The 25,570-nt window shown below is 34.0% G+C and overlaps 1 pseudogene; it reads right to left on the bottom strand.

The window, feature by feature from the left end:
• Positions 1-23,140: 23,140 nt before the first annotated feature.
• On the bottom strand, positions 23,141-24,864 carry LOC107637092 (7-deoxyloganetin glucosyltransferase-like; annotated as a pseudogene).
• Positions 24,865-25,570: the final 706 nt, after the last annotated feature.

Here is a 25,570-nt window from a genome sequence, read left to right as displayed (position 1 = left end):
GTGGATCCAATTAAAAGAAAAAAATATAAGAACCTAATTGCAAATTTTATAAAATTATAAAGATCGATAGAATAATTAAACATAAAATAAATTTTTTGTTCTTTATCAAAAATAAAAAACAACTATAAAAAAAGAACAAAAAGATCGCTAGAAACTTTTCTAAATTGTTTGTGATTCGTGAATTCATTTATTTTATTTGTAGAGTTCACATATTTTTTGGCGTATATTTGTTGTCTCCTATGATCAACATTGATCAATTTATTCATTGATTCCCCAATCCCCCATGATCATATGTACATAACACTATTACATAAAAGTATCTTCAAACACACGTATCTGAATTCCATGGAAAACATTCATGCGAACTAGATAAATCCCGGCATGGTCCACCTTTCTTTATAATCCAACCACATGGATTATCACAAAGTCGTTCATCTCTCACTTGTGTATATATGTCAAACCGATGACATGAACCTGTCCAACGAAAAGTACAAAAAAATAATGTTATGCGGAAAATAATATTTGGAGTGAAAGTAAACCGATATGATTGATTTGGGATGAGAATCACTGGTCCAAGATCATCATTCTTAGATTTGCAGTGAATGGTGAGATTCAAGTTGCTCTCTACAGTATTTTTTACTACAACTGCTGTCTTGCGAGCGATGGAAAGTGGTTGTAGCACAACCAACAAGAATAAGAACATGATACATTTCACTCTTGCAAACATTTTTAGTAATGCTTTTTGTTTTAATCTTTTGTATTTTTTTTTTAAACTGATGGCTATATATTTCTAGAGGTTGAAAATCAATTGGCCAAATAAAGAATAAATAAATTTAAGACGGTTATAAATGCAAATACTATATATAACTAAAATATATTAAAAATATTTAATACAAAATCAAAATAAATAAAACATTAAAGATAAAATCAAATCAATTCGTCAAATAAACATTCATGCAGGCATATTTATTTTTCATTGCAAAAAAATGTATTTTTTATTTTTAATATTGAAAAAAAGTGTGTATTTTATTGTATCATGAAGACGAAGAGTATATCACAAAATTGTGAAAGACAAATAAAATAAATTTGGGTTTCAAATTTGGGTACCAAAAATTTAAAGAACAGATTTCACTACAAAAAACATCGTCAAAATCAACAGCTAAACTGTCGATAATATTAAAAATCAATGGCAAAATTGACAGCAGAAGTGGTCGCTATTAAACTTGTCGAATTTTTAAAATTCTAATAGAATCGATGGCTTTCCAAGCCGTTGATAATAATTTAATAAAATCTACAATATTTCTGTCTGTAATATGAGTTTGAGAATTTTACCTTAATAAAATCGACAACGTTGTTGTTGATATTATTATATAAAATCGACAACATTTTTGTCCATATTTGATTCAATAAAATCGATAATATTTCTGTCTATAATATAAGTTTGCAAATTTTACCCGCTTAATAAAATCGACAACCTTGCCGTCAATATTATTATATAAAATCGACAAGATTTCTATCGATATTTAATTCAATAAAATCGATAGAACAACCGTTGATTTAATTATTTTTTAATGCATCATAAAATTATCAACAACCTGGATGTCGATTTTAATATTTTATTTTTAATTATTTTTTTAGCAATATCGATAGCAGGCTATCCAAAAATATCGACGGCAGAATAACTGTCAATTTTTGGCGTCGAAAAAAATTACTTTTTCTAGTAGTGTTTGTGTTTATAATTTATTTTGTTTTTCATTAATATTAGAAATTTGTAGGTCAAATTTGTGTTTATAAATTTTTTTATTATTATAAAATTACATATTTAAAGGTTATATTTATATACTTGTAAAATTTTATCATAAAATCTTACTCTCAAATGTGTGATTTCTGTTTTTCACCAATTTGACATGTCCAATAGTTAATCTGGGCATCGTCCTCTTGAAAACTGGTGAGCGGTACAATACTACAATCCCCGCCTAGTGAGCGATAAATCACCTCGATCCCCACCATCTGCGGGTGGTTAACATCTTCGATCCCCACAGACGTTTTCAATTGAAAAACAGCACACACGTGGGCGGTAAATAACCACGATCCCCATAAAATAATTTCTTATCAAATTTGGTGGGCAGTAAATAACCACGATTTCCAAAAAACAATTTTCTTTAAAATGTGGTAGGCAGTAAATAACCACGATCCCCACAAAACAATTCCATATCAAATTCATCCTCATCATCATTCAATTCATTCAACAATTATCATCATCACACCTCCCATTCCGTTCATCAATAATTCAAACTCAAAACAGAATTCTCTTCTTAACTATGTAAAACTCAAAAACATAATACTTTTCTTGATAAATTGAATCTCCAACATATTACTTTTCTTAATAAATCAAGTTCCAAAATATAATGCATTTCTTTTCTTTATAATTAAAGTCAAATAATATAATTCTTTTATCTATACTTGTCTAAATAATACTTTAAATCGAATTTTCAATTTTTATAAAAATTTCGGCAATATTTTCTTTAAAATTCAAACTTTGCCACCCTTCTCGAGTTCCAACCAAACCACCTTTCAAACCCTTTTTCAAATCATTTCCAATAAGCCAAACCAATTCAACAAAATCATCATTCATCAATCCATTCACAATATAGTTCCACATTTCCATCAAGGTTACTAGCATTACTATATTCCCTCATCTCCAACCTATCTTATGGTTAACTAACCTATGTTTTCACAAAATATTATATATTATCTACAAGAAATCAAAACCATACCTTGGTTGATTCCTTCCTAAGTTCGGAATACATCAAAAACCTCTCATTTCATAAGTTCCAAGCTTCCAAATGTTAATTTCTCAAGCTTAATCACTTGGATTTCGTTTCAAACCGCCCAATTGAACTCCAAATCAACAAGAACACAATCTAATTTCATACAATATCACTATAATGATCATAAAGTTCACTAATTCAATAATTCACAAGGATTCAACAGTTCTTTACCTTATCCATGGATGAAATGGACAAAGCCCAACACTATCCACGAGCTATTTCGACCCTAGAACACCAAAATCACATAATCTCTTAAAATCAAAACCTTAAATTTTTAAATTAGGGAAATTTCTAGATTCTTACCAAATTGATCCATGGATTTTGTAGAGAATTTTGAGACGAACACGTAGTCACTGACGACTCGTAAATCGGAACTCCGGATTAAAAGTTATGGACGATTGAATTTCGGAGGTGAGAGTTACGGGTCTTTAGCATCAATTTACTCTTCCTACGTGAATTCCCTTTGATTTAGGGAAGAGTGGCTGAAGCCACTTATAAGAAAGTGAATGGGCTGGGCCATGGGCGTCCAGTTCGATCGGTTCTGTCTGTTGATTCGATTTTGTGCCAAAATATTTAAAATTAGTGTCAAAATTCATATTTTTAATATTTCTACTTCCGTAAACTATAAAATTTAATTGCTTAATTTCTTTGAATAATTAATTTATTGGCTAATTATTTATTAATTTTTTGGGGTTTACATTCTATCCACCTAATTAAGAATTTTGTCCTAAAAATTTAGATCCAGTTACCTGATAATAGGTGTGGGAGTCACTTCCCATTCCGGATTTCAAGCTCTCAAGCGTGTTAGTTCCTCAATTCTAACTCGACTCCAAAAAACCTTTACTAATGGTACTACTCTTCCGCGTAGTCGCTTAACGTTGGTATCGTGCATTCTAACCGAAAGTACTTGAAATGTTAAATCTTCTTCTGTAAACCCCAGTTAAATTAGTAGATAATTAGTCAATAAATTATTTTTTAATAAAGAATATTAGAAATGTGAATATAATATTAAATTAGGATAGATCTCATCAAAACGAGAATTTTGACACCAATTTCGAAGAAAATGGTCCAAAATTGGACCAAAAGAGCCGAACCGAACCTAAACCGTGTTGTCGGTCCAACCGGACCAACCCTTTTAGTGAACCCAAAGCCTTTCTTCCCCTTCACTTTAACAAAAATGAAGCTTTCAGCTTCCAGGGAAGGGAAGGACGAGAACTTCGCCGAAAACCCTTACGGTGGTTCCGATCCCCGTAACTTCTCCGTCCGATGTAAGACCCGGTTAATTAACGGCTAATTAATCCATAAATGAGAATTTATTCTAGAAAATCCAAAATGTTATTTTTATGGCTAAATGTGATAGAGGAGATTGAAACGAGAATTTCGGTACCAATTTTATAGAAATCGGACCAAGATTGGGCCGAACGGGCCAAACCGGGCCAACCGAACACAAAGTGGGCCCTTGGCCCAACATAACTAAACCAAAACCCTAGTTTTCAGCACTCTCTCTCTCCTCACATAACACTCTTACACGCTGAAATTGGAGGCACAAGAGGGAAGAACACTCTCTCAACTTCTATCTCTCACTTGATCTTCAAACCACCATAACTTTTGATCTAGAGCTCCCATTGCCGCACCATTTGTGGCCACGCGTTCACCGCGGAGAGCTCTATAAAAAACATACAATTAATCTTGAGGTAAGCCACGTTTTGCTCTTCGAATTTTCAGCCTTGTTTTCGAGTTTCATGAGCAAAAATGTTGAGATTTTGGGCTCTTTGATGTTATAGGACCCAACTCTCTTGAAGGAGAAGGTTAATCTTGTCTCCTTGGACCTTGGGTGTGGTAATATTCTCAACCCTAGTATAATTTGTTGTTCTATGATGTTTGGGTTTTGAGATGTTGTGTATGGGTATGATGATTGTGGCTTAGGTTGTGTATATGTGAATATTGGAGCTTGATTGGTGACTTTGAAGAGCTTGAAAAGGGTTTGGTGGTGAAAAATCTGTTCTTGAAGGTGTTGAGACCTTGAGAGCTTGAGAAAAAAGTGGTTTGGAAGTGCTCCGGTTGAGCTTGGAAAATCGGCTAAGGTATAGTCTCGGTTTTCCGTATCTAATATGTAATGTGGTAGGAAATACTTAGGCTAGAGGCCCTAAGATAGGCATTGAATTGTTGATGTTGTTGAATGGTTGATATATATATGATGTGGTCATATATGTGATGATGATTATTAATGCCTTGATGGTATGATGTATGAGAAATATGCATGTTATGATATATGCTTGATGAATGATTATGGTTGAATTGTGGGTAAAACCATGTTGATGGTGAGTATGATATTGATGATGTACAATGATGGTTGATTGGAATTGGTGTTGTTGAAAATTGGCATGAGGAAGAGTATATGATATGTCAATGTATTTGAGTTTGAGCCACTTGGGTGAAGTGAGTTAAAATGATGAGATAGTGATTTTGGTAAATTGAGATAATGTGTCAATGTGTGAGCTAAGGAGGCTTGATGTTGACTTTGGTATGTTTTGATTGATTTCAAAGAAAAGGGATGAAATTGGCATGTTTTGACTGATTTTGAAAAGAGTTGGAAATGGCTTGTTTTGAAAATGGCATTTTGTGGTTTTGTATGAAAAATATGGTTTTTGAGCATACTTTGATGGGACATAACTTGGACTACGGATCTCTGTTTTGTGCCAAATCTATTTAGAAAGGAAATTGGATCCGGGATGTCCATGCCGTTCGAAAAACGGGTGAAAAATGATTTAAAATGAGGAAGTTATGTCCGTTGGAAGATTGGGGGTTGAAACTGTGAATTCTGCAGCTTTTAACTTAGAAAAATTTTTAGCAGAATGACCCCCCCGCACGTAGGCACACCTGGCGCGTATGCGCCGTTCTTCTAGAAAGCGCCATCCACGCGTATGCGTGGTGTGTGCGGGCGCGCCGATGTGCTGCACCCAATGCCCAGCCAATTTCCAGAGAGTTATGCCGGAAATTGTGCCAGTCTTGTGCCTGGGGCACGAGAGCACCCACGCGTAAGCGTGGCTGACGCGTGCGCGTTGCTTGGCTATTTTTTTCAATCCACGCGTTAGCGTGCATGACGCATACGCGTCGATGAGTTTTGTGGCCATCCACGCGTACGCGTGGAGTGCGCGTACGCGTGGCCCTGTTTTCATCCCAAAGTTGATTTGTGAGTTTTAAAAGCTAAATCTCATACTTCTAAGCCTCCGATCTCACCCCTTATGTATTAAATCATTATGATATGCCTAGCAATGAGAAAGGAGCTAGGGGATGTGGTAACTTGCGAATGAAGCAAGGGGAAAAGTTATGATCAATGATGATCAAAGATGATTATATGAGATACGGAGGATGGCGGTGGAAGTACCGTGTATGCCATGAGCCGAAGGGCTATATTTATTGATAAATGGTTGGTTCTTGATTGAACCATGAGCCGGATGGCTGAGTTATTGCCGGATACAGCGGAGCCATGTTGATAAATTGGCTAGTTCTGGATTGAACTGTGAGCCGAATGGCTGAGTTATTGCCGAGTTACGGCAAAGCCATTATGGATTATGGCTGAGTATAAAGGCATATATGATAAATGAACGAATATGATAAATGAATAATGATGGAAAATGTTGAATGTAAGCATGCTTGTGTTTTCTCTCTGGTTGTAAGGGTGACAGGGCACCGATACCCTCTAATGGCGACAGGGCGCAAATACCCTCTAATGGTGACAGGGCACATATTCCCTCTAATGATATTAATCCGCAACAGAGAGACTGTGCCCGGATTAGCTACCGGACACGTCAGGTTGGCTTGATAACCGACAGATGATATCATCAGCCATTAGGGACAGGCATTCATCATATGCATACTATGTGAATTGATTGAGATTGCCTATTTGACTGCATATTACTTGCTATTTGTCTAAGTGCCTTACTTGTTCCTATTTGTATATCTCTTGTCTGATATAACTGTGTTTGCTATATTATGCTCCTGCTGGTGGTTGGGAGGTTTGAAGGAATTGGAAAGGGAAGTATTATTTAGACTGAAGAATCTTTAGTCAGATGCCCTTTTATGGTTTAGCTTGTTTATAAGCTTTGAATTATTTGGAGGAAGTTCTAGGATTGCCTTTGGCTTTCCTCTATTATTATGTATTATATATGTGGAAGCTGTTACCATGCTGGGGACCTCTGGTTCTCACCCATACAGATTTTGTGGTTTTCAGATGCAGGACGTGAGATTTCCCGCTGAGGCATGCTAGAGATTTCTAGATTTGCGAAGACCCTTTGTTCTCGAGACTATGTTTTGCTTTATATGTTTTGCTTAGATACTTTTATCTCCATTAAATAATACAAACTGTGATGACTCCTCTTATGGGAGATTTTGGAGAATAAGTTTCTGTATTTGTGTCCCTTTGGGTTTCCTTTGGGGTTTTCCTTATTTTATCATATGTATATATTGCTATGCTCGGACCGGTTATCTTCGCAGCCGGATTTTGAGTCTTGATATTCCTGTTTTTGACACTCCTTTGTATATATATAATCTCGCGTTGGTTTATCCTTGTTCGTTGCGTTATCGATCGGAGTGTTGCGCTTTCAAGTTGCGATTTTTGTTTACCCCTTTTTCTACAAAGGCTCCTAGTTATAATCAATCATTCATACTACTATACGTACTAAATTTAGAGGTCGTAATACCTTGCCATCTCTGAATTATGACTTAAGCATAAGACTCTGTATGGTAGGGTGTTACATCCGAGTTCCGATTACCGCACCGTTTGCGGTCACGCGTCCACCGCATCGAGCTGTATATTTCTATCGGAACAATTTCACTGGTAACTTGTTTAATCACTCTCAGCCCTCTTTTCCCCCAATTTTTAAATTTTTAATGGGAAGGTTGAATTTCTTTGATTTCTGATGTTTTAGGATCCAATTAGTTTGAGAAAAACGTTCACTCTTACTTATGTGAGGATTAGATAAGGTGAGGATATGATAAATCTATTTTAATTTTATTAAATTTGAGCTTTGAGAATTAAATTAGATATATATGTATTATGGATGTGTATTAGGTTGTGAATAAATAATTGGAGCTCGAAATTGGGAATACTGAAACTTGGAGAAAGCGGATTAGTTGAGGTTTTGAGGTCTGTGTTCTTTTAAGAAAATTGTCTTGGAATAATACTTGGAAATCGGATAAGGTATGGTTTAGGTTTCTTGCATTTAATATATAATGTTCTGTGAAAACTTAGGCTAGATGACCATAGGATAGGTTGGATTGCATGTGTATATTTAATGCTTAGTATTCTGTTGATGAACATGGTTGGTTTGGTGCTTGTTGATTAACTGGTGATTTGGTGAATTATTGATTTGAGGTATAACTATTGTGGAAGTTGTTGTGATAATGAGGTATTTTATGTTAAAAGCCTAGGATTTGTGAACTATGATTCTTAGTTGGACTTTGGTTGTTGAATTTGAATATTGTATGAGTATAATTGTTGATTTGAGGTAGATTTATTGTGGTGATTGTTATGATGATGAGGAAGGGTATGTTGAATTGAAAAGAAAGCAGGTTTGGACCCAAAAAGGGTGGCAACGTCCGAGTTTTAGAGGAGATGCTACCGAAATTTTATAAAAATTAGAGATTTTATTTATATGATTATTTAAATAGATTTAGATTCAAAGGTTATATGGTTTGATTAGAGTTATTAAGAAAATGAGCATGTTTTAAGTTTGATTCATTTAGAAAAGAATGAATTATGTTTTGAATTGGAACTATTGATGGACGGAATGGGAGGTGTGATAATGAAGGATAAGGGTTGAATATGATTGACGTATAATGATGAATGAGATGCGATTGAGAATGATATGGATGTTGATGAATTATAATTGAATTATTTATATGGCTTATGAATTTGAATAATCTGAGATACGAGATTCCCTGGATCAAGTGCCGTGGGTTGCCACCACATGTACCAGGTTAAAACTCGATACTCTGTTGACCCTATGACGTAAGTGTGACCAGGCACTATATAAATTCCCGGGAATGTTACCCCCATTGAGCAATATTGATTATTGAGAAAAAGCTATGCATAGACTCTTGAGGATGCACGTCGGGGGATAGTCTAAGGACAATTCAGACTTGTCGGATTGGCTGGATAACCGACAAATGAGCCTCATCAGCCATAGGATAGGCATGCATCATATGCATATTACTTGAATTATTTGCTTGTGCTTTAATTGGGTGTGCCTATATGTACTTGTCGTGCTAAATGTGTATTTGTTACCTGTAATAACTGTAACCTTCTTTTATTTGCCTTATCTGTCTATTTATCTGTGAAAATGCATGATGGAGTTGGAGGTATGGAGGAATGGCAGTATGGGACCTAGATTTAAGGTTAAGTTAAGTTAGGATTAAATATTTTTTTAGAAAACCACCTTTTATGGCGTCTGTTTAATACTTTAAGCTCTATAATCTGAGTGTCGTCGTTCTAAGATTGCCTCTGGCATTCCCAGGACCTTATATATTATGTGTGTGGCACCTTTACCATACTGAGAACCTCCGGTTCTCATTCCATACTATGTTGTTGTTTTTCAGATGCAGGTCGAGAGGCATCTCGTTAGGCGTCTGGACCCTTGAAGCGGAGTGGTTACAGGGTTATTTTGTTATGCTATGATGTGTATATATGTATTTGGTTTTCTCTCCGCATAACTTGTTCTTTTGATCCTCCTAGAGGTTTATGGAGAGGCAGGATTGTGTATATGTACTTTTGGGTTTTGAGATATGTATGTATATATGTGTAAATATTCTCCGGTCAGTCTTGACTTCACAGGCTGAGTTAGGAGCTTATTATTTTGTTTCTTTGGCACTCTATTCCTACTTCTGTTATCTTATATTTAATAATTATGATTTTTTTAGCACGTAAGTTAACTCGTGCTTTGAGCGTTGCACTTTTATTTTGCGATTTTTGTTTCCTCTTTTCTTCAAGGCTCCTAGCATATTATAATTCTTGTGATATTATATGTACTCATTTTATTTTAGAGGTCGTAATACCTCTCCACCTCTGTTTTACGACTTAAGCGTAAAGCTTAGGGTGGTAGGGTGTTACATCTTCTAATTCAACTGATATGGTAGTAAAACTATTTGATACGTCGCTGGCCACCAATCCGTCTTAATACTTCAAACGGCTCGATACACCTCGATTTCATCTCCTTTGTCTTGATTGTCCCTCGATTCCAATCTATTGAAGCAACCTCGAAAAATGCGTAACTTCTTTCCTTAACTTATCCAGTTTTCTCTCTCAATCTGCATAACTTTTCTATCGGTTTTGCTCAATCAAAATCTCAACTTAAATTCGCTTAGTTTTTTTCCGTTGTCTTGGCTTTCGATTTGGGACCTAGGACATTTAAGCTTTCAAGGAATAATTTTTCCTATAACTTGTCAAACACTGAGTTATATACACCGCTACTTCATCTTTTATGATACATCTTAGTAATTTTAAGGTGAATTAAAGGTTCATTCACCATGTGTGCTTTGGATAATAGTTTATGTGTCTACTTTATAGTAATAAATTTGTTATAGAGAATTTACTAAAAATAAATTAGGGGTCTAATTTGTAGTAATAAATTTTGTTATTGATAAAAGTGTATAAGAAAGATTTTATTATTATAAAGTATTTTAAAAAAATATGTTTATAAAAAATAAATAAATAAATAATTTAAAAATATATTTGTTTTTTTAAAAAACATTATTCTTCTCTATAAATATTATAAAAAATAATTTTGCTACTAAAAGTTTTTTTAATATAATTAAATCTCTTTAATTGTGTTTTTTGTTGTGATAAGGATCAACGTGGATGTCCATTCTCAAGAGAAAATGGACTTAAATGCATGTTGAAAATAATGACCCCATGCATGTATAAATAGGGGGTATGGTAGAGACATTACACACAGTAATAAAATATTCTACTCTCTTCCTCTTTTATTATAATATTCTTCTCCGCAAATAAACTCTCTCTCTATCTCTATGTGGTTTTAAGCTATAATATTTATACTATTAATAGATAAATTACTTATATTTTAGTGAGATAAGAGCATATTTATATTTCTATATTTTATATTTATTTCTCTTCCTTATTTATTTATTTATTTTACAACACGTTATCAGCACGAGACTCTGATCAAATTTTTAGGAAGACTCAGGTAACAATTTTTCATTATGTCGAAGCTCTCTCATCTTGAATTCAATGCTCTTGATATATCTGGAAACAATTATTTATCATGGATATTAGATGCTGAAATCCATCTTGATTCAATGGATCTTGGAGATACCATTAAGGCTGAAAATAATGCATCCCAGAAGGATAAAGCCAAAGCCATGATTTTTCTTCGTCGTCACCTTGACGAGGGATTGAAAAATGAATATCTCACATTAAAAGATCCTGCAGATCTTTGGAAAGACCTTGAAGAAAGGTATAATCATCAGAAAACGGTGATACTTCCTCAGGCCCGATATGAATGGACGCATTTGCGTTTACAAGATTTTAAATCTATAAATGAATATAATTCTGCAATGTTTCGAATCACCTCACGAATGAAATTGTGTGGGGAAAAAATAACTGATCATGATATGTTGGAGAAAACTTTCTCAACCTTCCATGCCTCGAATGTGCTCCTGCAGCAGCAGTATCGAGAGAAAGGGTTTAAGAAATATTCTGAGTTAATTTCTTGCCTTCTTGTTGCCGAACGCAACAATGAGTTGTTATTGAAAAATCATGAAACGCGCCCAGCTGGCGCCGCCCCATTTCCTGAAGTAAATGCGGCAAATCATTACCCCAGAAGAGGTAAATGGCAAGCTTTTAATAACAAGAAAAATTATGGAAGGAAAAAGAATTATGTTCAAAAGAGAGGATCTCACCAGAAGTGGGACAAAGAAAAGAATATCGGGCAGAATAAATCAACCGAGGAGAAGTGTTTCCGCTGTGGTGGAAAGGGCCATTGGTCTCGTACCTGTCGTACCCCAAGGCACCTAGTCGATCTTTACCAGGCATCTTTGAAAAAGAACGACAAAGGAAAGGAAACAAATTTTGTTTCAAATGATGCTGAGAACTCCACCACTCATTATGATGTATCTGATTTCTTTGAGGACCCTAAAAGAAATATTGGCTATTTGATCAATGATAGAATAGTTTGATATGTGTATATGTTTGTTAAGTATTCATGTGAATAATTTTTACTGTGTATGTATTTCTACTCATTTTATTATTATTATTATTTGTCTTTAAAGAAAAATGGCAAGGACATATCCTGAAGATATTTGCCTTGCGAATAGTGCAAGATCGCACACTATTCTTAAAAGTGATATATATTTTACCCATCTTGTGCCAAAAGAAGAATATGTTAATAATATTATTGGCTCGGACAATGTGATAGAAGGCTCCGAAAGAGCTATAATTTTGTTTCCTGGAGGAACAAAATTTATAATAAATAATGCACTATTATCTACCAAGTCTCTGAGAAACTTGTTGAGTTTCAAAGATATTCGCCGAAATGGATATCATGTTGAGACGATGAATGAGGGAAATCATGAGTATTTATGTATCACAACTCATGATTCAAATAAGAAAGTTATATTAGAAAAATTACCCTCACTTTCATCTGGGTTGTATTATACCAAGATTAGTGCAATTGAATCACATGCCACTGTAAACCAGAAGTTTACTAGCTCAAATGAGTTCATAACTTGGCACGACCGATTGGGTCATCCGGGAACAACCATGATGAGGAGAATTATTGAAAACTCTCATGGACATTCACTAAAGAACCAGAAGATTCTTAAATCTAGTGAATTTTGTTGTGCTGCATGTTCTCAAGGGAAGTTAATTTTAAGGCCATCACCAGTAAAGATTGGATTTGAGTCCCCTGAATTCCTAGAGAGGATTCAAGGTGATATATGTGGACCTATTCATCCACCATGTGGATCTTTTAGATATTTTATGGTCCTGATAGACGCATCTTCGAGATGGTCACATGTGTGCTTATTATCTTCTCGCAACCTGGCGTTTGCGAGATTACTGGCTCAAATTATTCGATTAAAAGCACAATTTCCAGAAAATCCAATTAAAGCAATTCGTCTTGATAATGCTGGTGAATTTACTTCCCAAGCTTTTGATGCTTATTGTATGGCTAATGGAATAAGTGTTGAACATCCAGTAGCTTATGTTCACACACAAAATGGGTTAGCAGAATCACTTATTAAGCGCCTCCAATTAATTGCTAGACCCTTGCTTATGAGAACAAATCTCCCAACCTCGGTTTGGGGGCATGCTATTTTACATGCCGCAGCACTTATTCGTTTGAGGCCAACGAGTTATCATCAATTCTCTTCTATACAATTAGCTTTTGGCCAACAGCCAAATGTTTCCCATTTAAGAATATTTGGATGTGCGATATATGTTCCTATTGTACCACCTAATCGCACCAAAATGGGACCCCAAAGAAAATTGGGGATATATGTTGGATATGATTCTCCCTCTATAGTGAGGTATCTTGAGATACAAACTGGTGATGTGTTTAAAGCCCGGTTTGCGGATTGTCATTTTGATGAATCAAAATTTCCAACATTAGGGGGAGAGAATAAGCTTCCTGAAAAGGAACTTAATTGGAATGCATCATCGTTGATGCATTTAGATCCTCGATCAGGGCAATGTGAACTAGAAGTTCAAAAGATTATACATTTGCAAAGAATAGCAAATGAATTGCCTGATGCATTTTCCGATACAAAGAGGATAACCAAATCTTACATACCATCGGAAAATGTCTCAATTCGAATTGACGTCCCAGTAGGACAAGTAGCCACTGAAGCAAATTCACGCCAGAAGCGTGGCAGGGCGGAAAATGCCCCAATTCGAATTGATGTCCCAGTAGGGCAAATAACCACGGAAGCAAATACACGCCAAAAGCGTGGCAGGCCTGTCGGTTCCAAAGATAAAAATCCTCGAAAGAGAAAAGAGGTAAATACGATTTCTGTTGAAAAAGACATAGTAAAGACACCGGCAGTTGTCCAAAATTCTGATATAACGCCAGAAGACGTTCAGGTACCTGAAAATTGTGAAAATGACGAGATCTCGATAAATTATGTCTTTACAGGAGAGAAATGGGACCGAAATAAGACAATTGTCAGTGAAATATTTGCATATAATGTGGCATTAGATATCATGCATGAAAGTAAGGATCTTGAGCCAAGATCAGTTGAAGAATGTCGACAAAGAAATGATTGGCCAAAATGGGAAGCAGCCATGAAGGCTGAATTAGACTCACTTGCAAAACGTGAAGTCTTTGGACCTGTAGTCCGTACACCAGAAGATGTAAAACCTGTTGGATACAAATGGGTATTTGTGAGAAAACGAAATGAGAAAAATGAAGTTGTGCGCTATAAAGCCCGACTTGTGGCACAAGGTTTTTCACAAAGGCCCGGTATAGATTATGAAGAAACGTATTCCCCCGTAGTGGATGCGATAACATTGCGTTATTTGGTCAGCCTATCTGCATATCATAAACTGCATATGCATTTAATGGATGTGGTAACAGCCTATTTATACGGCTCATTAGATCGTGATATCTATATGAAAGTCCCTGAAGGACTAAAGATATCTAAACCATCCAATGAATATTCGCAAGGGTTATACTCAGTCAAATTGCAAAGATCTTTATATGGTCTAAAGCAATCTGGACGAATGTGGTATAATCGTCTTACTGAGTATCTGGCCAAAAACGGATTCAAGAATGATGATATCTGCCCGTGTGTTTTCATAAAGAAATCTGCATCTGGATTCATTATAATTGCTGTGTACGTTGATGATTTAAATATTATTGGGACTCCTGAAGAGATTCCAACAATTATAAAAACTCCAAAAGAAGAGTTTGAGATGAAAGATCTTGGAAAGACTAAGTTTTGTCTCGGCCTGCAGATCGAGCATATAAAAGGTGGGATCTTTATTCATCAAACAACATACACAGAAAGGATCTTGAAAAGATTTTATATGGATAAGTCACATCCATTAAGTACACCAATGATCGTAAGATCCTTGGATATGAAAAAGGATCAATTTCGTCCTAAAGAAGAAAATGAAGATATCCTTGGTCCTGAAGTACCATATCTTAGTGCCATTGGAGCGCTAATGTATCTTGCTAATAATACGCGACCTGACATATCATTCGCGGTGAATTTACTAGCAAGGTATAGTTCCTCTCCAACCAGAAGACATTGGAGTGGAATCAAACAAATTTTCCGATATCTTCATGGAACGGTTGATATGGGATTGTTTTATCCCTATGGATCCAAGTCACAACTAGTTGGCTATGCAGATGCCGGATACTTGTCTGATCCACATAAAGGGAGATCTCAAACAGGATACCTGTTCACATATGGTGGTACAGCTATATCTTGGAGGTCCACAAAACAGACGATTGCTGCAACATCCTCTAATCATGCTGAAATACTAGCGATTCATGAAGCTAGTCGCGAGTGTTTTTGGCTGAGGAGTCTGATTCAATATATTCTATCATCATGTGGACTGATTGATCATAAGATAGCTCCAACTGTCCTGTTTGAAGATAATGCAGCATGCATTGCTCAACTTAAGGGTGGATACATCAAAGGTGATAGAACAAAGCATATTTCTCCTAAATTCTTCTTCACTCATGACCTTCAAAATCAAGGGACAATTGATGTCCAACAGATCCGTTCAAGTGACAATCTGGCAGATTTATTTACAAAGTCACTCCCAAAATCCTCCTTTGAAAGATTGGTACATGAGATTGGAATGCGCCGATTTCGAGACATTAAATGATGTCGGCAAGAGGGGGAGACTGTACTCTTTTTCCCTTGGTCAGGTTTTTTTTCCCATTGGGTTTTTCTTGACAAGGTTTTTAATGAGGCAGTCCCCATCACAAAGGATATTGTACTCTTTTTCCTTCACTAAGGTTTTTCCCACAGGGTTTTCTTTTAGTAAGGTTTTAATGAGGCAATAATCTTAAATGGGCATCCAAGGGGGAGTGTTGTGATAAGGATCAACGTGGATGTCCATTCTCAAGAGAAAATGGACTTAAATGCATGTTGAAAATAATGACCCCATGCATGTATAAATAGGGGGTATGGTAGAGACATTACACACAGTAATAAAATATTCTACTCTCTTCCTCTTTTATTATAATATTCTTCTCCGCAAATAAACTCTCTCTCTATCTCTATGTGGTTTTAAGCTATAATATTTATACTATTAATAGATAAATTACTTATATTTTAGTGAGATAAGAGCATATTTATATTTCTATATTTTATATTTATTTCTCTTCCTTATTTATTTATTTATTTTACAACATTTTTGAGCAATTTTCAAGAAGGTAAAGTAGTAGTGGTGAGGGATGGGTTGGCACTTGGCACCAGTGGGATGAAGTAAGAATTTAGTCATTTACGGTTAAAAAAATGAAGAGGGAGACGAGGCATATATGATCATGATAACGGAGAGATTATACGGAAGAAGGGTTAAAATTGGAGAAAAATATAATGACTGTATATATTGAGTATAAAAGTCAATGGTAAGAATACAATTGAAATTTATAAAAAATGCAAAGGATAAAATTATATTGAAACAAATTAAATATTCAATGTATTTAAAATCTTTTAAAAAAGTTAAGGGAAAAGAGTAGACTTTATCCTTAAAAATGTGATAATATATATGGATTCTATACGTTTATATTAAATTCTGCATTGTTTTAAATGACAATGGATAGTCTTTAAAAGTGTATGATAATTTTTACTACTTATGATCAAATTAAACTCTTCTAAAGGGGGAAATAAAAAGTGATGGGATTTATATATAATATATAGATATTACAATTTTAACTATATCATCACTTTGTTTGGATTTTTTTTTTTTTGAAAAAATAACAAAAATACTTTTTCATTAAAAGATGTATTTTTTTATCAAAAAGGTATTTTTTTTAATTTTAAATATATGTAGACACATTTTTTAAAAACTTTTTATTTTTATCAAAAAATATTTATTTATTTTTTAAAATTAACAATCTTTTGCTTTAAAAACTAGAAGTAAAAGAAGTTTTAATTTTTTTAACAAAAATATCCTTTATTTTAATTAGTAATTATAATTTATGATTTATATTTTTAGGCTCAATTTTTTCTTAAAATTCTAATTTTTTTCACATTTATATTTATATATTCTCTCAGTATCTTCTACTGGGGTGAATGCGGATCGGATCGGATATAACCAAAATCTTGATCTGATCCGCACTAAAATTATCGAATCGAATCCAATATCTGTAATTTTAAGTTTGGATCCGATCCGCACATTTGCAGATCAGATCAGATCTCGAATATATCTACAAAATATATAAATATTTTAAAAAGCTTATTTTTATTTAAAAAATATTACTATTTTTCACTCTTTTAAATATGTTTACTCTTAAAATATTATTAAACATATTTTTCTTAAATAATACAGCATATATGATAATTATTAGTTGAAATAAAATATAAAAAGAATACTTATTTGTTTATTTTTGCGGATTCGCAGATATGCGAATCGGATATGCAATACCTACATAAAATTCGCAATCCAATCCGATAACCTTGTAGATAAAATCCGATCCAATTTGATAATTTTGTAGATCGAATCAATATCCACAATTTTTAAATTAAATTCAAATAAATACCATAAATATACAAATTAGATCCGATCTATAAACACCCCTATTTTCTACCGTTATCATCATTTTTAGGACAGAAAAAAACTTCGGAATAATGCACTCTACTAGTAGCACACCTTCCAAGTATAATTTTTTTAAGATTTAATTATAGAACTTTGTTTTCTTATTATTTACAGTTAATTATGAATTTTACTTTAATTCTAGAGCATTTTCTTTCTCTATTTTGTTCACAAATGTAATTCGAATATCATGTCTTTGTAAAATTATGAATATAACTTAGAAGGAGCTTTTCAAGAATTGAAATGACGTAACTTCTCTTTTAAAAAAACTGAGTAGTAGTCTAGTAGATTTAATATATTCTTTTTAAGTTTATTAGTGAATAATGATTACATGTAAACTCCGCTAAAATCGGTATATAATTAGTCAATAAATCGAATTTTCAATAGGAAAATTAAATATGCAAAACTAATATCAAAATAGGATAGAGCTCGGCAAAACGAGAATTTTGATATCACTTTCAAAAAATTTGGCCCAAAATTGAGTCGAATGGGCCGAACCGGTTGAACCGGGCCCAAACCAAGTCCGCGGGCCCAACCAGCCCAGTATATAAATGAGCTAAAGCTCATTTTCTGCCTTAGAACACAACAGAAGCAGCGTAAATGCATGGAGAAGAAGAGAATGAATTCCAAAACCTAGCTTGATCTTCTTTCTTTGATAACTTTTGATCCGGAGCTCCGATTGACGAGCCGTTTGCGGCCACGCGTCGGGCTTGTTGAGTTCTTCAATTCTATTTAAATAAAACAGGGTCCACTAGACTTGATTTCTTGTGGATATTGCCCAAGGATCAGTGGATAAAGGTAGTGTGTATGTGAATGTTGATGCTTGTTGGAGGCTTGTTGGTGATCAAGCTTGGTTTGGGGCTGTTTGATTGAGCTTGGAGGGGCTGTAATTTTGAGTTGTGAGGCTGCCTTGGGTGAATTAAGTGATCGGCCAAGGTATGGTTTAAGTTTCGCACGTTTAATATTTACGGTGTTGTGAAAACTTAGGTTAGAGGAACCATAGAATAAGTTAGATTGTTTGTTGTATTTAATGATTAGACTTGTAATGTTGTTAGAATAGATTTGTTAGTGAATTTATATATTAGAATTATGAGGTGTGAAAGTTATTAATGGTGTGCTCTTATATTTATTTATGATGGATTAGAATTGGTGTTTGTTAATAAGGATGTAGAGTTGTGTTGTGGTGGTATTGTATATGCTGTAACTAATTATGTAATGATCAGAATTATATGAGACCAAGTTTGGGCTAAACTTAGGAATATAAGGAACTAAACTGAAAAATTTGGGACCTTTTTGTTAAATATACAATTTATGGCAAATTTTTAAAGTTAGGTTGTTAAATCTATCCAGCAGCAGAAAAGATCAAACAGGGCAGCAACTTGTTTGTCTTGCTGCGACTTCTACGAGTTGAGTTTTGGAGCGAAACCAATTTTGTTATAAAATTTGATTAACTTTCTTTATTTCTCTAAAATTTCAGAATTTTAAGAGTTGAGGATTGGGAGCTGAGAATTTTTGAATATTGGTGGTCAAAACTTAAAAGAAATAGATTTCAGCAAGCTATGCATCAATTTCCAATACTTGTAACTCTTAGAATTAAATAGAAATTGGGTTCCAACTAAGACACACTTGTTTCTGGATGAGCTAGGGGTTCTCAAATCAAAATTTAGCTTAATTGGAGTTTTGTAATAAAAGTTATTCCAATTGAAAGGTACTAAGCTTGTTGGTTTTTAAAACAGATTTTGTCTCATTTTTACTTAATTTCCAGGTAATGTAACTTTTTCATTAAAAATGGTATTGACTCAAAACCAATTGAGAAAGAAACCTGGATGAGTAAAGTTTAACTACATTAATTTCCAAAGTCATTGGATTTAACTTGGATTTTATATTGAATTTTGAATATCACATGCTGCTGCTGTTTTTCTGGTTTTATACACTGCAGAGCAGTCACGGTTTTTCCTTTATTCCTAAGGCTAGAAAAATCAGAAAATTATGATATTTAGTTTGTTAGAAAGCTTATTTTAATATGAACGCTTGGACATAAAGTTTGTGCGATTCCGAGTTCATTTACTATATTAGAAACAGAAAAGAAAATAGAGTGTCGAGGATGTCTTGGTGATAGTCATGAGTTCGAGAAGTTAAAGTTCAATCCTCGTGTGATGTGATTGATTTAATGTTAGAGTTAGGTTGATTTTAAGATTATTCGATATTAAGAAGGATGAGAAGAGTTTGATAAAAAGTTTGGTCAGGACCCGGAAAGGGTAATCAAGATGAATTATAAGGGAATGACGATGAAAAATGTGAAAGGGAGGTTGTTAATAAAAGGAGTTAATATGCCATGGCTTGATGAATGATTAAATAATGATCATGACTATGAAATGGCTTATGAATAATGCTATCTGAGATACAAGTTCCCTGGGTAAGAGTCGTGGCTCGCCATCACGTGTTCCAGGTTGAATCTCGATACTCTGTTGACCCTACGTCGTAAGGATGACCGGGCACGTATAAATTCCCGGGTATGGATAGCCCCCATTGAGTGATTTTATGAAATATGAATGTGAACTCTATGCATAGACTCTTGGGGATGCGCGACGGGGGACAGTCTAAGGTTTTCGGACTTGTTGGGTTGGCTGGATAACCGACAGATGGGTCCCATCAGCCATAGGACAGGCATGCATCATATGCATTTGTTTGTATTGATTGCTATGCATTTTCTGGGTATGCCTAATTGATATATATTACCCGCTATTTGTTATACTTGCTATTTGTACTATTTGATCATTACTTGTGCGTGAACTTGTTTGGTTGCTTGTTTCTGTTGCATTCTGAATGATGAAAGGATGGAGGAAACGGAAGAAATGGTTTGGTGTTAGGTTAAGCTTGAACTTGAGTAAGTTAGGCAGATTTAGAATACCTACCCCTGTTTATGGCTTCTGTTTAGTACTTAAGTTGGATAATTGAATAACGGAGTTCTAGGATTGCCTATGGCATTCTCAGGACCGTATTTCTTATGCGCGTGGCACTTTTACCATGCTGAGAACCTCCGGTTCTCATTCCATATTGTATTGTTGTTTTTCAGATGCAGGTCAAAAGGCTCCTCGCTAGACGTCTGGATCTTGGGAAGCGAAGTAGTCCTTGGGTGTATTTTGGTTTTTGGTTGTATATATGTATATATTTGTTTAGCTTACTCTCCAAGTAACTTGTGTATGCTGCTCCTCTTAGAGGTTGAGGGAGAGATAGGAGTTTATTTTGGTATTTTGGTATATTTTGGGGATACCTATGTGTGTTCATATGTATATATATATATATATATCCTCTGGCCAGCCTTAGCTTCGCAGGCTAAGTCAGGGGTTTGTTATGCTGTTTCCTTGGCTTTCCTTTATTCTTTTGCTTAACTTTATCATGTTCCTATTAGGTTTCTTAGCACGCAAGTAATCCTTTCCTGAGCGTTGCGCTTTTTATTTTACGATTTTTGTTTTACCCATTTTTTCAAGGCTCCTAGTTAAGTATCTTTTCTCTATTATTATATATATATTACTATTTTTAGAGGTCGTAATACCTTACTATCTCAGTCTTATGACTTAAGCATAAGATTAAGTATAGTAGGGTGTTACATTACACAAAATTTCTTATTGTCTTATTTTATAATTTTTATTGACAATTTTAATTATTCTCACGTGAATGTATTCATTGAATATATCTCACTTGAATATGTTTAATTTTAATATTGTACCCATTATTTGCATTGTGTTCATGTTTAATTATGTCTCTAAAAAAGTAAATTATGTAAATGCTACAGGAATTAATTTCAACTTTTGATGAGCTATTATTCGAAATGAATCATCGGTTCTATCCTAAATATTTGTATTCCAACTTTAAGAAAAGATTATCAAAATTCTAATTAAAGCTCGTGATGTACAATTGACGTGTTAGAAATATATAAGACAATTGTTGGAGAAAAAAACCGATACTTTACTCTAATTTTAAGTATAAAAACTTATTATATATTATATAATTTTATTTTTTATTTTAAAATAAAATAAATAATTGTCTTATATAAATAAATTATTAAACTCAAAAATAAATTACAATCTTTAAATTGAGAAAGATATTATTATTGTCAATCACTTTTCAATAAATAAATTTTTAAAAATTTTAAAAATTTAAACTTTTTTTAAATATTTTTTCTCTTAATTTTTACACCTATTACCATAAAAAATATTTTAATATTTATAATAACTAAAAAAATCTTTATATATTACAGTACATACATAAAAGTAAGTTATTTTAAAATTTTTTATTTTTATTATGATATTAAAGTTATAATATATTAAGTAAAAATTCATTAAAAAGATTAATATTGTATATATTTCATTTACGAATATGTTTTAAATGCATATAAAAAAATTATTAGAATAATTTATTTATATTATTTTATAATATATTTTTTTATGATATAAAACATAAAAATATAACTTACTATAACAATAATACTCAACAAAATAAACTAACTAAAAAAATATAATTTTTATATTTATCGAATCCAAAATAAAAAAATTATAAGAATTAAAATAATTTTTTTATATAACAAGTATTTATTAGCATTTTTTAATTAAAAAATATTAATCATGATTATATATAATATATATATATTTGATTATATAATATTATAATTTTAGACTCCTCTACTAAATTTTTAGATCTAATCCTGTTAATACTCAAATAAGTTTCAATTCTTGAGAATTTATAAAAAGTAAAAGTGTATTAAGAACCAATGCTTTTAATTCAAGATTCTTTTAAAACTAATTTGTGCATATATGCTTAATTAAAACTTTCCCTCAACACATATTATATATTGTCAAATTTCATACGGTGAAATTTAGGGAGAAGAGAGAAATCATCACGAGTTAAAACCAAGACCAGGAAAGAAATGAAGAGACAAATAAATTTTGCTTGTAAAATAAAATAAATAGATAATTAAAGAACAAGTAAGGGAGTTATGTAGGAAATTATCGGCTCTTTTAAAGGCACAAATAAGATTTTCTAACACATATCATCATCATCAATGTCAAATTTATTTTAACAGAATTTATTTTAATGATTACAAGAACAATTGGTAGTGTTCTTGAAAATCCATCATCCAAAATATATAAAATAAAAAAAATTAACATTTATCTGCATTCTATGGATACCAAATATCTGTATTATCTGATACACATCTAAAAAGCTCTTTTTAGATATTCTATAAATACATTGTTTATACTTTTTTCAATCTCTATCTTTATTATATAGAGTTAATAGTCAATTTCGTCTCCGAAAGTGTCCTCGATCTCCATTTTCATCCCCGAAAGTCAAAATTAATCAAAAACGTTCTCGAAAGATACCTGTGTTGATCACGTTTGTCCTTCCGTCTTCTCGGTTGATGAGATGGCAAACGGCCGCTTACGTGGCACGTTAACTGCCAAGCTGGCCAACGCCAGGGTGTAGGATGTTGTTGCTGACAAGATACGTTTCGTTTAAGCCATCAAATTAGTCCTTCGAGTTTATAAACCTTAATTTCTTTCCCTTTTTGCCCCTCCATGAGTTCCCTCACAAGCCCCTCAACCTGCTCTCTCTTAACATCACACTCAATCTCCATCCCAATCCCCCATTTCTTGCATGCATAGAGGCTGTTTTTTTGTTGTTCTGCAAAGAAAGGTCAACATGCCATTGGAACTCCCTCACATATGCTCTCCAATGTTGAGTTCCACCCACAATGTGTTAGAAATCCGCCAATTGATACATGACACAGAACTTTCTCTTGTTGGCACCACCCCAATACCAATCCCCTCTCACATCTTTCAATCACATTCACATATTCATCACTTAATTTTCCATCACCATTATTATTATTATCATGCACAAGATTAGGCCTTATGACCCACAAGAAATGGTACTTGCTATTAACCAAACCCCAAGCAAATTTACTTAGTTGCTTTGGTGTCATAATCACTAAGCTACCAAAGTTCACATACACAACAGAACCTCTGTCTCTTTTATCCAACCATTCCAAGCATTTGTTGTCTTCCTTCCACAGATTCAGATCAATCGACTCCAATTGAGTATTTGAGTTTGAGAGCTGTTTGAATAGCATTGATAATGGACCAATGGAGTAGACATTGGAGTATTTGGCTCCGATGGCATCCAAAACCTCTGATTCTAAGTCTTCAAAGGTGTTAAGGATAACCCCTTTGGCATGCATAGCAGTGTTCACTTTTACTATGTTGTAATTGAATATTACATCAGAAGGATTAGTAGTCCTAAGAAATGTGAGAAGGTCTTTTAGTCTTGCTCCTTTCATTGCTGGAATCCAATCAACTTCAGTATCAAGATATCCATCAAGCATATTCTTCTCATCTAAAAAGAATAAATTTTTATTTTATTCTATTAAAAAATTATATGATACAAATAAAAACTTGTCAAAATATAATACAAGAGAGTACCTTTCAATGGGAAATAACCTCTTTTTCGAATCTCTTCAAAGTTAATGTATCCCAGCATGCCACAGGCACTGGGAGTGAAAAACACAAAGTGAGGGATGTGGAACTCTTGAGCAACTTTCAAAGTGAACCACATAGCACCATCAGAAACTATGCAAGTAACAGGAGGCACATCATCATGGTTTGGAGAAACAAGGCTTGCAATGAGTTTTCTGAAAGAACACAAGCCTTCAACATAGAATAAGAACATGAAAAACTCTAACTTCAGCTTCCACAGTGCCCAACTTCCATGCCACCTTCACCCTCCATTCATCATACTCACCTTCAACCTCCATATCAGCTCCTGCATCTTTCTTTGTACCACACACACTCACTGCTTTAAATTCATCATCATCAACCCACTTAAAATAATTGCAGTGACTACTCTTCTGCAATTTTATATGGGAGTAAACAAAAAAATCAGAGAACACCCAACAGAGGATAAGAACATGAAAAAGCTTTAACTTCCTTTACCATCACTCACCCGGTACCTTGGACATGCATGGAACAATCTATTCGGATTCTCCGCTGTCCCAGATTTCTTAATCACAGTCTTCAGCCCACAGAAACATGATCCATCATGAGCATTCACCCTCCTCCTTCGCATCGAAACACCGGATCCATGACTGTCGTGCGATGCATGTGACAAACCGCCACCACAACCACCATCTCCTCTCTACATCCACGCAGCCAGCCAGGGATTACGCCTCCTAGTTACCTCTACTGCCATCGAAAGTGATCACCTCGAAGTATTTATCATTCGTTTTGGGATTAGGGTTTATAAACTCGAAGGACTAATTTGATGGCTTAAACGAAACTTATCTTGTCAGCAACAACATCCTACACCCTGGCATTGGCCAGCTTGGCAGTTAACGTGCCACGTAAGCGGCCGTTTGCCATCTCATCAACCGAGAAGACGGAAGGACGAACGTGATCAACACGGGTATCTTTCGAGGACGTTTTTGATTAATTTTGACTTTCGGGGATGAAAATGGAGATCGAGGACACTTTCGGGGACGAAATTGACTATTAACTCTTATTATATATTTTAAACTAATGACACACACCTGACCATTGAAAGCTACAAAAGAAAAATGTGCCACCAAAAAAATTAATTCTAAATTTAAACTCATATGTATCCATATACTTCACAAGCCTCGCTCCAAGATCATCTTTGGATTTGCAATGAACTATCAAGCTTTCATGCCCTTCCATATAATTTTGGATAGTCACATGTATTTTTGGCATCAATTCGCTGCTGCATAATAATAATTGAACAAGAAGAACAAGAAGTCATAGCATGAAAATATTTCTATTAACACAAAGAGTTATTGATGTTTGAATAATTATTTCTCTCTTATTCTCTCCCTTTTTGTTTCACTCTTGACGTATTATGATTGTTGTGTATAGGTATATATATACTATTTTTATCGAAG

Source organism: Arachis ipaensis, chromosome B4 (assembly GCF_059453495.1).
Source record: "Arachis ipaensis isolate K30076 ecotype BB chromosome B4, ASM5945349v1, whole genome shotgun sequence".
Taxonomy (NCBI): domain Eukaryota; kingdom Viridiplantae; phylum Streptophyta; class Magnoliopsida; order Fabales; family Fabaceae; genus Arachis; species Arachis ipaensis.
This window is presented reverse-complemented; position numbering and strand designations above follow the sequence as displayed.